This window comes from Silene latifolia, chromosome X, assembly GCF_048544455.1.
Source record: "Silene latifolia isolate original U9 population chromosome X, ASM4854445v1, whole genome shotgun sequence".
Lineage (NCBI taxonomy): Eukaryota > Viridiplantae > Streptophyta > Magnoliopsida > Caryophyllales > Caryophyllaceae > Silene > Silene latifolia.
This window is the reverse complement of record NC_133537.1, coordinates 146,391,903-146,406,713: the sequence shown is the minus strand read 5'-3', so window position 1 is coordinate 146,406,713 and position 14,811 is coordinate 146,391,903. Positions and strand designations below refer to the sequence as shown.

The 14,811-nt window shown below is 34.5% G+C and overlaps 1 non-coding gene across 1 annotated transcript; it reads right to left on the bottom strand.

The window, feature by feature from the left end:
• Nucleotides 1-14,447: 14,447 nt before the first annotated feature.
• Nucleotides 14,448-14,554, bottom strand: LOC141625857 (small nucleolar RNA R71). The gene has a single exon (XR_012535605.1). It is a non-coding gene; the product is annotated as a small nucleolar RNA R71 (small nucleolar RNA).
• Between the last annotated feature and the right edge of the window lie 257 nt (nucleotides 14,555-14,811).

Here is a 14,811-nt window from a genome sequence, read left to right as displayed (position 1 = left end):
ATACAATTTATAATCAAACCCCCAAACCAATTTCTAGGGTTACAAAAATTATTCCACTACTACTATAATTATGCTAACAATTGAATAAAGAGGTAATAGGATAGTCTACTTACGAAATAGGATGAGAATAGGCTGAGAAATCGCCTCGCAATGCCTCACGCGGCTCCCTTCACACACGGCTCCCTCTTCTCTCTTTTCTCTCTTTCTCATGGTTAAAGTGAATATGGTGATAGGGAGATTAGGGTTTGGTTAGATGAGTCATACATATAGGATAGATGCTACTTAGACGATACGGGCCTAGCCTAGTTAGATTAATTAAAACCCGAGTCACATAATTACCGGAGTCACAAATACACTACACGACCCAGCTGGTAACTCGGCCTAATATAATATCATATTAAAATACCGGGTATTACAACTTGATAAATGATTCCAAGACCCAAATTCATATTAACTTGGGCATGGTAGGGCCGATTCATCCCTTATCAATATAACTCGGTGGATTAACGTTTTAATCGATTCTATTTCTAGAACTCTTGGTCGATAAAATTACATTAACATTTATCTTTAGCCCGGAACACATGCGACTACGGTCACGAATACTTCCGTTGAGCTCAATCCAAATTTCGAATAAATGTGTCCATGATCCAAATCCACATCAACTTGGGCACGGTAGGGCCGATTCATCCCTTATCAACATGAATTCGGTGGATAGACATTATCACCCACTTCCCCTACGTAACAAGGTTTGTACCCCGGTAGGGCGGAGTGCACTCCCTCGCGAAATAGGTTTTCATGGTTTCTACTTTTTGGTAGGGCTATGTCTCAATTAATTATTTTAGCGAGAGGTCATGTCAATTTATTATCTATCACGTTTTAAGTGAACTAAAGCGGTGAACTACGATAATTCTAATTGACACGGTCGATAAACTCGATTAAAAAGATAATGCATGTTTTAGTTATGGCGATTTAGCGATGCATGCAACATATAAATAAAATGCAAAGCATAAATTAAATCCTAGTATGGCCTTCCTAAAATAGAAAATCTAATTAACTATTACATATTCGGAAACCAACTCCATTGGTCCCTTGAACTTCGGTTATGGCACGCATCTCGAGGTAACACCGTCTTTATGTATCGCCTTCTTGAGTGACACCGTCTTCAAGGAACTCCGGAATAAATAAATTACATAACAAATTACATAATTTCCTATTATACATTTGTAATTAAAATAAAATAAATCTATTAAATTACAAAACGGTGATACGAGATCACAATAAATTACAACCGAATCGATATTCCCATACATTTCGGGTAATACCAATTAAAAACTAAGGCCATACTAAGTAAAAATTACATAAAATAAAATTACATAAAATAAAATTATGACAATCATAAATAAAATACAGCATTATAATATGTCTGAACATGCCCAATTTTATGCTAAATCGCCTTTAAGGAGCCAATATTGTATATTAAACGGTTTTTACGGATTTGCGTGATTCAACCTTTTAAAAACACAATAAATTACTTAAAATCATATTTATGCACAAGTTAATTACCTTAACCAACTTAGGACTCAAAATTAGTCTTCACTAACTATTTGACTATAATTAACTCATATTTCTTAAAATTGTTCATTAGTGGACTCAAAATTACAACCAAATGCTATAAACTTCAAATAAATCATAAAAATTTTAAATAAATTTGAAATTTGAAATTTAAACTCATGAACATTCTGTAAAAATACCATAACACTCATAATGTTCAAAAAACTTAGGTTAAAATTTCGAAAATTATCGGAAAAACTATGTTGCGGTCTATCGGATTTATCAATTATAATCATAAAAACATGAGAAAAAATATATTCATCAACTTTTCAATTTTAGATCTGAAAAAGATAATAAAATGCAACATGTGACGTTTTTTCTTAGTCATGAAGTATGTTTTAGAAATTATTCACTAATTGAGTCACTATTTATGCTATTTTTCATCAAAAATTCATAAATCATGCATAAAGACTTCAATATAGCCTATTATTTTACATACATCTTGTAAAATTGCAAGTGAAAACATACTAAATTTCTATTACCAGATTCGAAATTTATCTCATATTAACCTATTTTTCATCTAAATCCCATTTTTATCATGAAAAATCCATATTTCGAGCATAAGAACTCCACAAGTTCTGAAAATTTACAGGTCATCTAAAACTAAAACATGTGATAACATATCCAAAAACCACTGGAATGTTCGAAGTTTAACTAATTTTAGTCCGAAAATGACATTTTAATCATAAAATCACATTTTTAATGCCATTATTATATAAGATGAACAACCAAAGTTGGCTGGTGTGAGTGGTAAGGGCTCTCATCTCTTAAACAAGTGGTCAGGGGTTCGATTCCTGACTCTTGCGAATGAAAAGGCCAAACTTGGGAGGGGTCAACCCATTAAATTGCCTTCACTACCCCGAAGGAGATTGCCCCAGCTATCGGCAGGGGATACTCCTGGTCAACACCAAAAAAAAAATTATATAAGATGAACAATAAAAATCCATGAATTAACCAAAATATCCTAAATACATTTTAGGATCAGAAACTTTAACATGCATAATTTATTTCGTGGTATATCATAATAACACAAATTTATGAGTTTTATATGTTAATCGTATAACTCGGAAAAACTATAACCGATTTGCATGCAAACAACCAAAGGCTCTTGATACCGCTTGTTCGAAATCTATATCTCATTACTTAACATATTCATATATGTGATGATTTAATTTAGTCATAAAATTAAACATTGATCTTATGCATGCAAACAATATTAAAAATAAGGAAGAAATCATCATCTTACATTGAAGATTTCGGATTATTTGGGCACAAGTGAGTTCTCCTACTCATTTGTTCCTGAGCTTCGTAAAATGGATGAACAAGGATTCAAGTAGAGAATCTCTCCCAAGGATTAATACCCAAGGTAACTACTTAATAAAACTAATATTATTATTACTAGAACAATATTAATTTTGAATAAAATTGACCAAAAATTAATTTGTTCTCTTAATATTTCGGTTAAGAGAAAGGGAGAAAGAGGAAGAACTTATCTCTCTAAAAACTCTTATTTTTAGATGTATGAAATGAATGAATAATACACTAATATTCAAGTAGTGTATATTAGGTAAAATTAGAAGGAAAAACCCATGGTTTTTCTCTTCTCAAAACCGGGTAGAAGGGGGAGGTTTTTAGGGCCAATGCATGAGCAAGGTGCTCTTCACAAGAGGCACTAGGTTTGCATGGCTAGGTTTAGGCAAATATGATTATGTTTACCACTTACTTAATTAACATAATAATTTCCTAAATCACCCCACTAATTTCGGTCATTTAGAGATAAAATGGATTCCATTTTATCTTTGTCAATTTGTCACATGTCACATGTCATGTAAAATTGTTATGAATTTTTAATATATTAAAAATCAACGCATTAATAAAAATACGTCATATACAAAATTGACTTAGTAATTCATAATTACTAGTACCAAAATAATTTACCAATTATAAATAACAACATCTTGTATTTATAATAACTAGTATTGGTGCCCGGCTTCGCCCGGGCTACCTCTACTTACCATTACATTTTTTTTTTCATTAAATAAAATTACTTAAGTTGCATAACCCATAAATTTATCATTAATATATTTTTCTATAACATATCCTAAAATTACGATGAAATAAATTTTGAGACAAATTCATTGCTCCCGCTATTAGTATTTTACTCTTATTAATGAAACAATAGTAATAACATTTCACTACTTATCCGTAATCATTGTTACTTTCACTACTCTCGCCATAATTATTGTTACTGTCACTACTGCCACATTAATATTGATAATTTCACTACTCCCGCCGTAATTATTGTTACTTTCACTATTCCCGCATTAATATTGATTATTTCACTACTCCCGTTCTTGTTTCTACCACTTTTACTATTCAAATGAGTGATTACTATCATATAACTATATCCAATGTTACTAAAATTCTTTTCTTTACTGACGAAATTACTTTTACTACTTAGGCATGCAATTTTAAGAGGATTATTTATTTATATATAAATATATTACATATATGCATTAAATCAAATCGAAATAATTATGTAATATTATATATTATGGAATCTAACTTGAATTATTTATAACCTACTTATATTATATTTTTGTATGTTTAATAAGTAACATCTCTATACATTTAATAAACTATAAAGTTTAATAAAATTGCATAGATTTTAAATTTAATATATAATTTTATGATGATAATAATTAATATCATAAGTGTGCATGTTTATACTAATTAATTATTTAATTGTAAGGAAATTTACCGTCTTCTAGTATTCTATAAATATTTAGGAAAATTACCAAGCATCTTCTTTCTTTTAGTCTCCTTGAAATTGACTATCTTAATTAATTATTTATTTTAAGGAAACTGACCATATTAATTAATTATTTTATTTTAAGGAAATTGGCCATGTTTTAGTCCCTTGCAAATGTTTAGGAAAATTACCAAGTTTCTATATAATTTAATTTTAACCCAAACTATATAGTATTTGCATTGAGATCCCTTAATCGGGTCCATCACACGGTGCTAGTGATTTAAAACTATATAGTATAATTAATTTGTATAACTTTCTTTAATTACATTGAAGTCCCTTGGTTTCTGGATTTAATATATAGTATTGATTTATTCATTCAAATGTAATTGTTTCCTTAAACAGTAATTTCATCTAAGCAATAAAACAATTCGATTACTTAGACCGTATCTTATTTAATCAAATTACAATGAGACACGTAAATATCACTTCCAAAATCGTCCGTCAATTTTAAGTAATTTAATTAACCCGTATCGTCATACGATCAATTAAATAATCAATTAAGAGTGTTACCCTTTAGGTATGACCTAAGGGGATCAACTGATCACCACCGTCGCACGACAGTAATGTCAAACTCTAGTCAGCCAATCATTACCGATATGTGTGGACCAGTTGACAGTAAAAATTACTTCCCAATTGTATCCTTTAAAATGAGATTTAAACATGTGATCATCATGATCGACAGTTGTGATCGCATTATTGTCGGAGGACACATATTCCAACACTATCATTGCAAGGAAAGACACTAACAACTTTACCAAGCTCGATTGTGTTCTACTTGAGTCGGCCTTAAATATTGGAAGGGAATTCACCAAGCCTTACAATTCTCTAAGGCTTTTGGTGGAAAGATGGCTCAATGTTGATTGTGGAAAGCAAGGCACCACTTTTATTGTAAATGGAGGTCTAGTCACTCTTTTGGCTAAATACTTTGATCCGAATTTCAACAAGGATAGCAAGTATGTGGCGAAAAACGGGGGTCATCTCATTGACATGGATGCCATGATTAACAAGTACATGTGGGTCACTCATAACCCTCTTGACACCAAATATGGGTGGCTCACCAATGATGCTAGATCTTTTACTTTGCCTTCCAAGATATGCCGTTTGAGTGTCCATCGGACCAACTACCTTCTTCCCCTCTCAAAAGAAGCCGAATACATCATCCGTCAACAAAGGGGTGAAATTGAAATTCCCTCTTCCTCCATTGTCACACCACCCTATCCATTCAAGTATCAAGAGTTCAAACCCGAAGGTGTTAAAGCAAGAAATGACTACATGACTCTACTTATGCAAGAGATGCACAAAGAAGCTTTTAAGGATCGGGAAGATGCATACTTAGCCCAATATCCGCCCCTCCTTGATTTAGCTAGGCAAGGACTACTCGATCTTTCATGTCCTTTGCCAAGTTGGGCGGATAGGGAAGTCTTCTTTCCAAGTGCATCTAGGGGTGATAGACCGGGTGACAATGAGTTTGTCGGTGATGAGGTTGTTGATGAAGGCATTGATGAAGAGGTAAATGAAGAGGAAGAGGCTAATGAAGAAGAAGAAGATGATGAAGGAAGTGAGCAAGGAAGTGAAGAGGGAAGTGGAGATGAGTCCACTTCTATTGAGGAAGATGATGACAATGATGATATGGTGGAAGACTAGCAAGCTTTGGAGGCTCCTATCCTCTTGAGGTTTGTCTACTTCTTTCTTTGTTTATTTTATTTTATCTTGATCATGGTTGGAGAGTCCTAGCGACATAGAGGACTAACACCTCGGCCCCATTGAGGTGTTCTTATTTCATTGTTCCCACTTTTGAAAATCCAAAATGACAATTTTAGTTTCATACATTGCATCTTGTGTGCATGAACTACCCCCAACTTTAGGACATTAGAATTAATGTGTATCTCGGTTTGGGGAAGTACATGCATACGCAACGGGAGGTAATCTAAATTGCGCTCTCCGTCATAAACAAAATCCCATGCATCATGTAGTGTAGATTAGTATAGCTTGCATTTAGTATAGAATTCATGCATCATGCTTGCATAATTTCCCATCATTTTGGCCATTGAGGACAATGCCCATATTAGTGTGGGGATGGGGAATTCTAACTTAACTTTTATTCAAAAATCCAAAAAAATCAAAAATTTCGAAAAACCATTAAAATTTGAAAATTTGAAAATTCAAAAACAAGATTATATGCATACTAGTTGGTAGAAGCATATGCATTAAGATGTATATATGTTAGTTGCATCATGGCATGTAGTTTGCATGTTAGAAACATTTTGTGAAACCGTCTACTTGGGAAACTTGACAAGTGTATATAGGCCCTAGTAGATGCTTTTTCTTCTTAAAACTTTGCTTGTTAGAATGCTTGTAAAACACCCTAGGATGTATCATGGTAGTATCCTTTGACCCATGGATTAAGGTCTAGTCAAGAGTACCTTGTGGTGTGATAACTCCTTGGCTAACATTTTGAAAGAAAAGTAGATCTATATATACTAACATACTCATATATGTTTTAATTTAATTTGTCATAAAATTAAAGAATGATCTTATGCATGCAAACTTTTAAACAAAATAAAGAAGAAACATTGTTCTTACATTGGAAATTCGGTTAATATGGGCACAAGAGAGATCACCTTTCTCTCTTGTTCTTGTGCTTTCCTTTAATGGAAGAACTAAGATAAAAGTGTAGGATCTCTCAAAAAGCTTTATACCCAAAGCTCACTCTTAATAAAATTAATACTATGAATACTAGATAATATTAATTTTGTAGAAAAATGACCCAAAATATTATAGGACTCTTTAATATTTTCGGTTTTATGGGAGAGGAAGAAGGAAGCTTTTATCTCTCTAAAACTCAAATTTTAGATGAATGAATGAGTGAAGTAACAACAATAACATTATTGTGTATTTAGGTAAAAATAAGAGGAAAAACCAAAGTGGTTTTCCTCTCTAAAAACCGGGTGGTAGGAGGGGCAAAGGGAGCCAATGCATACCTTTGTTTATCTTCACAAGGTAAACTAGGGTTGCATGGCTAGTAAGGTAAGTAATCATTATGTTTACCACTTATATTATAAACACAATATTTAGCCTAATCCCCTCTTAATTTCGGTACACTTATAACATGGAATCCATATTATTTTTGTCAATTTGTCAATATGTTACATGTCACATGTCACATAAAATTGTTATGTATTTTTAACATATTAAAAATCAACGTATTAATAAAAATACTTCATATACAAAAATCGACTTTAGTAATTCATAATTACTTGTACCAAAATATTTTACCAATTATAAATCACAACAAATTGTATTTATAATAATTCATTCAATTTTAATTGTTTCTTTAAACAATAATTTCATCTGAGTAATAATACAATTCGATTACTCAGACCGTATCTCATTTAATAAATTCCAATGTGATACGTAAATTTTACTTCCAAAATCGTCCGTCAATTTTCAAGAAATTTAATTAACTCGTAACGTTATACGATCAATTAAATGATCAATTAAGAGTGTTGCCCTATAGGTATGACCTAGGGGATCAACTGATCACCACCGCCGCATCACGACGTAATGTCAAACTTTAGTCGACCAATCATTACCGATATATGTTGATCAGTTGACAGTAAAAATTACTTCCCAATTGTATTCTTTATAATGAGATTTAAACATGTGATCATCATGATCAACAGTCGTGATCGCATTATTGTCGGAGGACACATATTCCAACAATCTCCCACTTATCCTCGACAAGTGTGCGTCACCAATTCTCTTGTCCTATTACTATCTCCCACTCAATGCAAGGTGTCTTTCAGGTCGTACTTGTAAGTGATCATATCGAGAGTGGTTTCCTCGATCTGGAGAATAACTGATTGACCGGATTTATCCACCATGGATACATTCCGAGCGTGGCCACGCATTTCCAGTTCATTACTCCTCGAGTGGCCCTGAGATATTGTTATAACCCTGACTAGGGGTGGACAATTTCTATCGCACTCATTCCCTTCAACTAGCCACAGCCATTATAACCCAAAATATGCCCATTTGACCCCATTTACGAAGGTCGTAGTAACACAAATCAAAGTTAATCTGAAACTGTGCCATCTTAGGCGAATAGTCTTTAGTCAAAAGAATCGACTTATTTGAATACTATAGCAGCTCTCGCCACGACCAGGCTATATAAATTTGCCAGAACTCTATAAGCGGTCATTAGGCCCGACAAAATGTTCCTAACAGTTCGCCTATGTGATCGACTAGTCATTCTCACATGACTCTATGGCACTTGAACTTGCCATCAATCGCATCACACTCTAGTCACTTCGAGACGTCACCTCATGTAAGTAACTATGGGCAAATACAATGTTAATCCATGTTCACTTTAACGGGGTTCAATTGTCTCCACAACCCGTTTGGATATAACAATGTACAAGGTGAGTTAATAATAACTCAAACGACAAATGTCGACATCACACTCGGGTAGTCAATACCATATTACAACCTTGTGATGCAAATCGTAAGTGTATAAACACTTTTTGATTGCAATAGAAGTTTAACATGTCATGTGTCATGTGTTCAAACTTCTTATAATTGCATTTTCCTTTATGTTCATGTTATCTTCTCATAGCATGGACCTTACCAAGTACACATCAATGTTCCCGACCTTGGTTTTGGTTCTTTATCTTGAAAGAACTTCCTTGTCGATTATCACATAACGAACGAATTTGTGATGAATGATCTGACTTGTACTGATCAAGTACTCCATCCACACACAATGCACTAGGTATATGTTTTGCAGAGTCTTGCAACAATTTGCCAAGACGATTGACCCAGCACTTCTCACAAGTCCTAGCTTATTAAGAAAGATTAGTTTTGAGTAACTTCTTATTCAACCAAGTATCTTTCCAAAACTTCTTATTTCTCTTTCTTGCTTGAAGGGTTTAGGATTCTCATAAATCCTTGCATGTGCTTGGATTTTCTATAATATGTGTAACCTCTTGACACACAATAGAGCATTCCGTCAAACACCGAAATCGCTCATCGGATTCTACTCGAGAATTCATGACGTTTCTATTATGGCTTACCAATGAATCATCATGCTCTTATGAATATGATTCACCATTGGACATGTGCATGATTATTCTAATGGCGGAAACATTAGTAACTTTTAATCATGTCATCAACTATATTTAGGTTCAAGGAACGACCATGACTGCTAATGGCAATTCCATTTTCATTTAAATGAATAACTTACGTATCTCGTTGATTCGATGTGTATCTAACAATACTTATCCAACATCTCATGATGTAGTTGGATTCATCATTGTCCATTTTCATCCAGAATTGAAAACTCAAATGCTTCTTTATGAAAGAAGGTATTAGCTCGTCATTCTTCAATGAGTGATGAGTTGTAAACATTCAAGGATGATAGCTCCCACTAAATTCCATGTCTTCACATGATAATTTCTAATACTCCCACGTAATTCCACATGTTTCGAAATTGATTACTCAATTGAACACATTTCAAAATTTGGAATGTATGTTGCTTTGCAAAGTTATTAAGATGAAACCATATATGTTCCCATCATATCCTTTCAAAATTCCTATTTCGAAGAGGTCTCATTTTAACCTTATGGAAAGAGATTTTAAATCTCTAACACACTCATGTCATAATGATGTGTGGCAATGTCATTTATTAAATATAAGTAATATCTAATACACATCCTTCAAAATATCCCTTTTAGAAGGAGGTTTAACCAATTCATTTTCATAATGAGGTTAAGTTATGACATCTGCGTGGTTTAAAACTTTGGCTATTGAAGATATCGGTATATCAATCCTTGCAACCTTTAGTCATAAATATCGCTTATTACTAGGATTTTACATTGATTCATTTAGGCTCTTAAGTAAATCTCAAGGTTGAAACTATTGGTCAAAATTTTTCATAAACTTAGTCAAAACTCTTGTTAAGACTTTACTTTAGTCATTTTGTTCCAAAACTTTCTTTTGGTCTCCTCGTGTAGTTATCTTAAGAACATTCTCTTACGATAACTACACTCGGTCTCTTTAGTCATATAGAACTTACTTGAGACCATAGATTTCATCTATTTGGTATACTATATAAATAGATATACCTTCATTCAAATCATTCTCTCTTGCATAGATCTTCATTTACACAAGTACACAATTTTATCTTGCCTTGTGTGTTGTGTCCTCATTTTTCTCCCACTCTATCTTTAGAATAAATACACTAGAGATTCAAAGATAGCATATGAGACACAAATAATGATGTTGAAGTTATAAAGAGAACTATCTCAGAGATTGACTAATAGTTTTAGATTTCATATGTGTACTTGGTGATTGACATACCTTTAAGAGACTTCATGGACTCAAGGTTACTTTGTAAATGATCGTACACAAGCCTTAAGCATGTGGACATATAATGAATCCCGTCATTATATTTGTCTATTAGATCACTTTAAGTTATATGTTTCTAAGAACAAGCATTTAAACATGGATTTTAGAACAAAAGAATAAAATGATAAAACGGGTGACTTGGGTTGCAAACCAAGTCACCATTATCCAAAATACAACCAATTATCCAAATACCTTTCCATGTCGAACACGGAAACTTAAGGTTCTAAAAATCCAAAACATAATTTTAAATAAGACAATAAAAAGCGAAGCTCCATGAAAGCTATTCCTAGCTCCTTGATGGTTTCTTAAGCTTGCTTTTCTTTTCCTTTGTCTTTGCTTGGTGGAGGCCCTATTTACAATAAAAAGGGAGATACATTATCACAACTTTGTATCACAATACCATAGTTGAATTTGAAACATAAAAGAAAGGATAGTCATTTACCTACTGGAGTAATCTTTCTAGCCTTAATATCACCAAGGTATTTGGAACAATTTCTTTTCCAATGTCCCATACCATTACAATAATGGCATTTATCAAGAGGACCCTTCTTGATTTTTGAAGTGCTAGCTTCATAAGTCCTAGCTTTGGTGAATGTGGGAGCTTGCTTCTTACCCTTCCTCCCATTCTTCTTGAACTTCCCTTTACTCTTAGTGCTTATGTTAAGCACATCCTTTGGGGGGTTCACATTTAACCCCATGTCCCTTTCGGCTTGCACAAGTAACTTATGCAATTCTTCAAGAGATACATCCTTGTCTTGCATGTTAAAATTCACCCGGAATTGAACATACGCTTTGACTTTGGACGAGTGTAGAATCCTATCTACAATGAGTTCTTTGGGGATTTCAACCTTTTGAATTTTCAAGGTCTCGACAAGCTCCATAAGTTTGAGCACATGAGGGCTAACCTTTTGGCCCTCTTTGAAGTCGAGATCAAAGAATGCCGCGGCCGCCTCATATTGGACGATCCGCGGAGTTTGTGAAAACATTGTCACAAGCTTGGAGTAAATCTCATTAGCATTGCCCATTTTAAAGGCTCTCCTTTGGAGATCCGCCTCCATCGCAAATATCAAGACATTTTTCATTGCGGCGGACTCCTTTTGGTAAGCCTCATATGCTTCCCTAGTGGCGGCGGTCGACCTAGTAGTAGGTTCGGGTGGAGAGGCCTCGGTAAGGTAACGAAGCTTGTCGTCACCTTGGGCGGCTAATTTGAGTTGGGCATCCCAATCGGAGAAATTTGACCCATTATTTTCAAGTTTACATCGATCCATGAAGGATCGGAGCCATGATGAATTAGCGAGAGGCGTTGCAATGGGGGTTGGTGTTGCCATTTGTTATGAGAAAAAGAGATGGTCTACAAAACAAAAAGGAGGAGTAAAACAAATGTCGTTTTGATAATACTCGTAAAAATTTATAATTTAAACAAGTTTTAAGCATTTTTCTAGTGACCTCTACCCAACTAGATAAATGATTCCAAGACCCAAATTCATATCGACTTAGGCACGGTGGGGCCGATTCATCCTTTATCAATATAACTCGGTGGATTAACGTTTAATCGATTCTACTTTTAGAACTCTTGGTCGATAATATTACATTATCATTTATATTTAGCCCAAAACACATTCAACAAGGGGACGGTGTGGCCGATAAAACCCTTATCGAAAAACGTTTGTTGAGTTCAATCCAAATTTCGAATAAATGTGTCCATGATCCAAACCCACATTAACTTGGGCATGATGTGGCCGATTCATCCCTTATCAACATGAATTCGGTGGATAGACATTTATCACCCACTTCCCCTACGTAACAAGGTTTGTACCCCGGTGTGGCCGAGTGCACTCCCTCACTAATTAGAAGAGCATGTTCTTCTTATCAATAATTAGAGTAGTTAATACAAATCAAATCTCTCTTTAATTTTGTAATCAACAATTAATCAAGTTCTAATACAAGTTTTATTTCCTTAATCTCTCTTTTGTTCATCCTTTATTTTGGGTAATTGAAGATTTTTTGGGTTATTATTGGGAGATTGACAACCTATCAATCAAGCATCAAGTACTTCTTTTATCTTTGCTTTATTATTGGAATCATTAGTAGGTATAATTCTCTTAATCCCTCTTTAATTATTGTTAATTACTTTCATTTATTCATCATGTTTCCTTTTGTTGGTATGATTGACAACCTTGCTAGCATGATGAACATGATAATGAGTGACTAGTCTCTTAGCTAGGGTTAATGGGTGATTAGGGAAAACCAACATGGGGAATGAATCATGCTTAAATTAATATGCTTTCATGTTTTATTTGCTTGCTTGTTTTGATCTCAACTCATGCACATGTTATATTTGATGAAATGCTAAGCTTATGAATCCTTGCATTTACCACCATCTCCTATCTTTTCAATGAGACTTGTAAGACATAACCTAACTCGAGTCTCATTAGACCATGCATGTTGTTGAGTAGGGAAGACTAAGTCGACTTGTAGGTGTTGTACAATCTAATCGATTCGGCTCCGGGACCCAAACTTTCCTAGGATTGTAAGATATAACCCAACTCAATCCATCACAACAATAATTGCTTGCTTATAATTTGAGAACATGTTTGTATGATCAATTCCCATGATTCCCCTATGATCCCATGACACACTAGTGCTTTTTAATCAATTGTTTACAACCCTTTTATTTTATCTTGCTTGTTTATTTCCATTGATATTTTAGTTTAGTGACCTTCTACATCAACCCAATTTGTGACACCCCTAAGACACCACTAGTTGCAATAGAAATCTCATTTCAATACCCGTCCCTTGGGATCCGGCCTTTACTTGCCTCTTTACTAATTGTAGAGTTGTTTGTGAAGCTATAAATTGTGTTTTGATTCGGACGTGACCCAACGATCACACCTTAAATTGTGAACACGAAACATACCGATCAAAAATGGCGCCGTTGCCGGGGACGGTGTTTACTTGATTTAGATTTCCTTTTATTGTTATTAGTTGTGTCTTTCTTCGCCTTGGGGAAGTAAAACTCCTCAAGGTTTGTTCTAATTGTTTTCGAGTTGTTTGATATTTTGCATGTCTAGAAGGTCACAAGGTGATTTGTTACCTTTTGACCGTGAAATTGAAAGAACCTTGACGAACAATAGGAGATTTGCTAGGAGGAATTTGAGAGGTATTAGTGAGGTTGTTCAACCAACTATTGAGTTCATCAACCCTTTTGCAAGAGAAGGAGAGGAGAACCCATTACACAATACCACCCAAAATCAACCTACAATGCCTAAATTCTCGTCACATTCCGTACCCACCGAGGAGAACCTACCCAATGGTACTCCTACACCACAACATCTAACCGGAAATTTTATTGCCAAATCCGCCTTTATCCAATTAGTCGAAAGGAGCCAATTTGGGGGGATGCCTTGTGAAGACCCTCATTCTCATATGGAAACCTTTTGCGACTATTGTGATGCGATTTCTCAAACCGGTGTGACTCAAGACCAAATTCGATGGGTCTTATTTCCTTTTTCTCTAATCGGCACCGCAAAACAATGGTTGAAGGGCCTTGATAAGGCCACTCTCGGAATTGTTGGCTCTAGCTTTCTACAAAAAATTCTACCCACCGGAAAAGACTAACATGCTAAGAGCTCAAATTACGGGTTTTAAGCAAAGGGATGAAGAATCTTTGTATGAAGCTTGGGAGCGATTCAAGGGAATTTGTCGCTCATGTCCTCACCATGGACTTAGCGGATGGTTCTTGGTACAACAATTTTGGAACGGTTTATATGAAGATTCAAGGAACATTCTCAACATGGGATCAAATGGAATGTTCACCGAAGTTGATGACAATCAAACATGGAACAAAATTGAGGAAATGGCGGTCCATAACTCACAATATAGTAGACCTCGCAAGGCTACTAGAGGAGGAAAGCATGAAGTGGACTCCGTTACTCAATTGGGTGCTCAACTTAGTGCTCATATTGACACAATTAATTTGATGT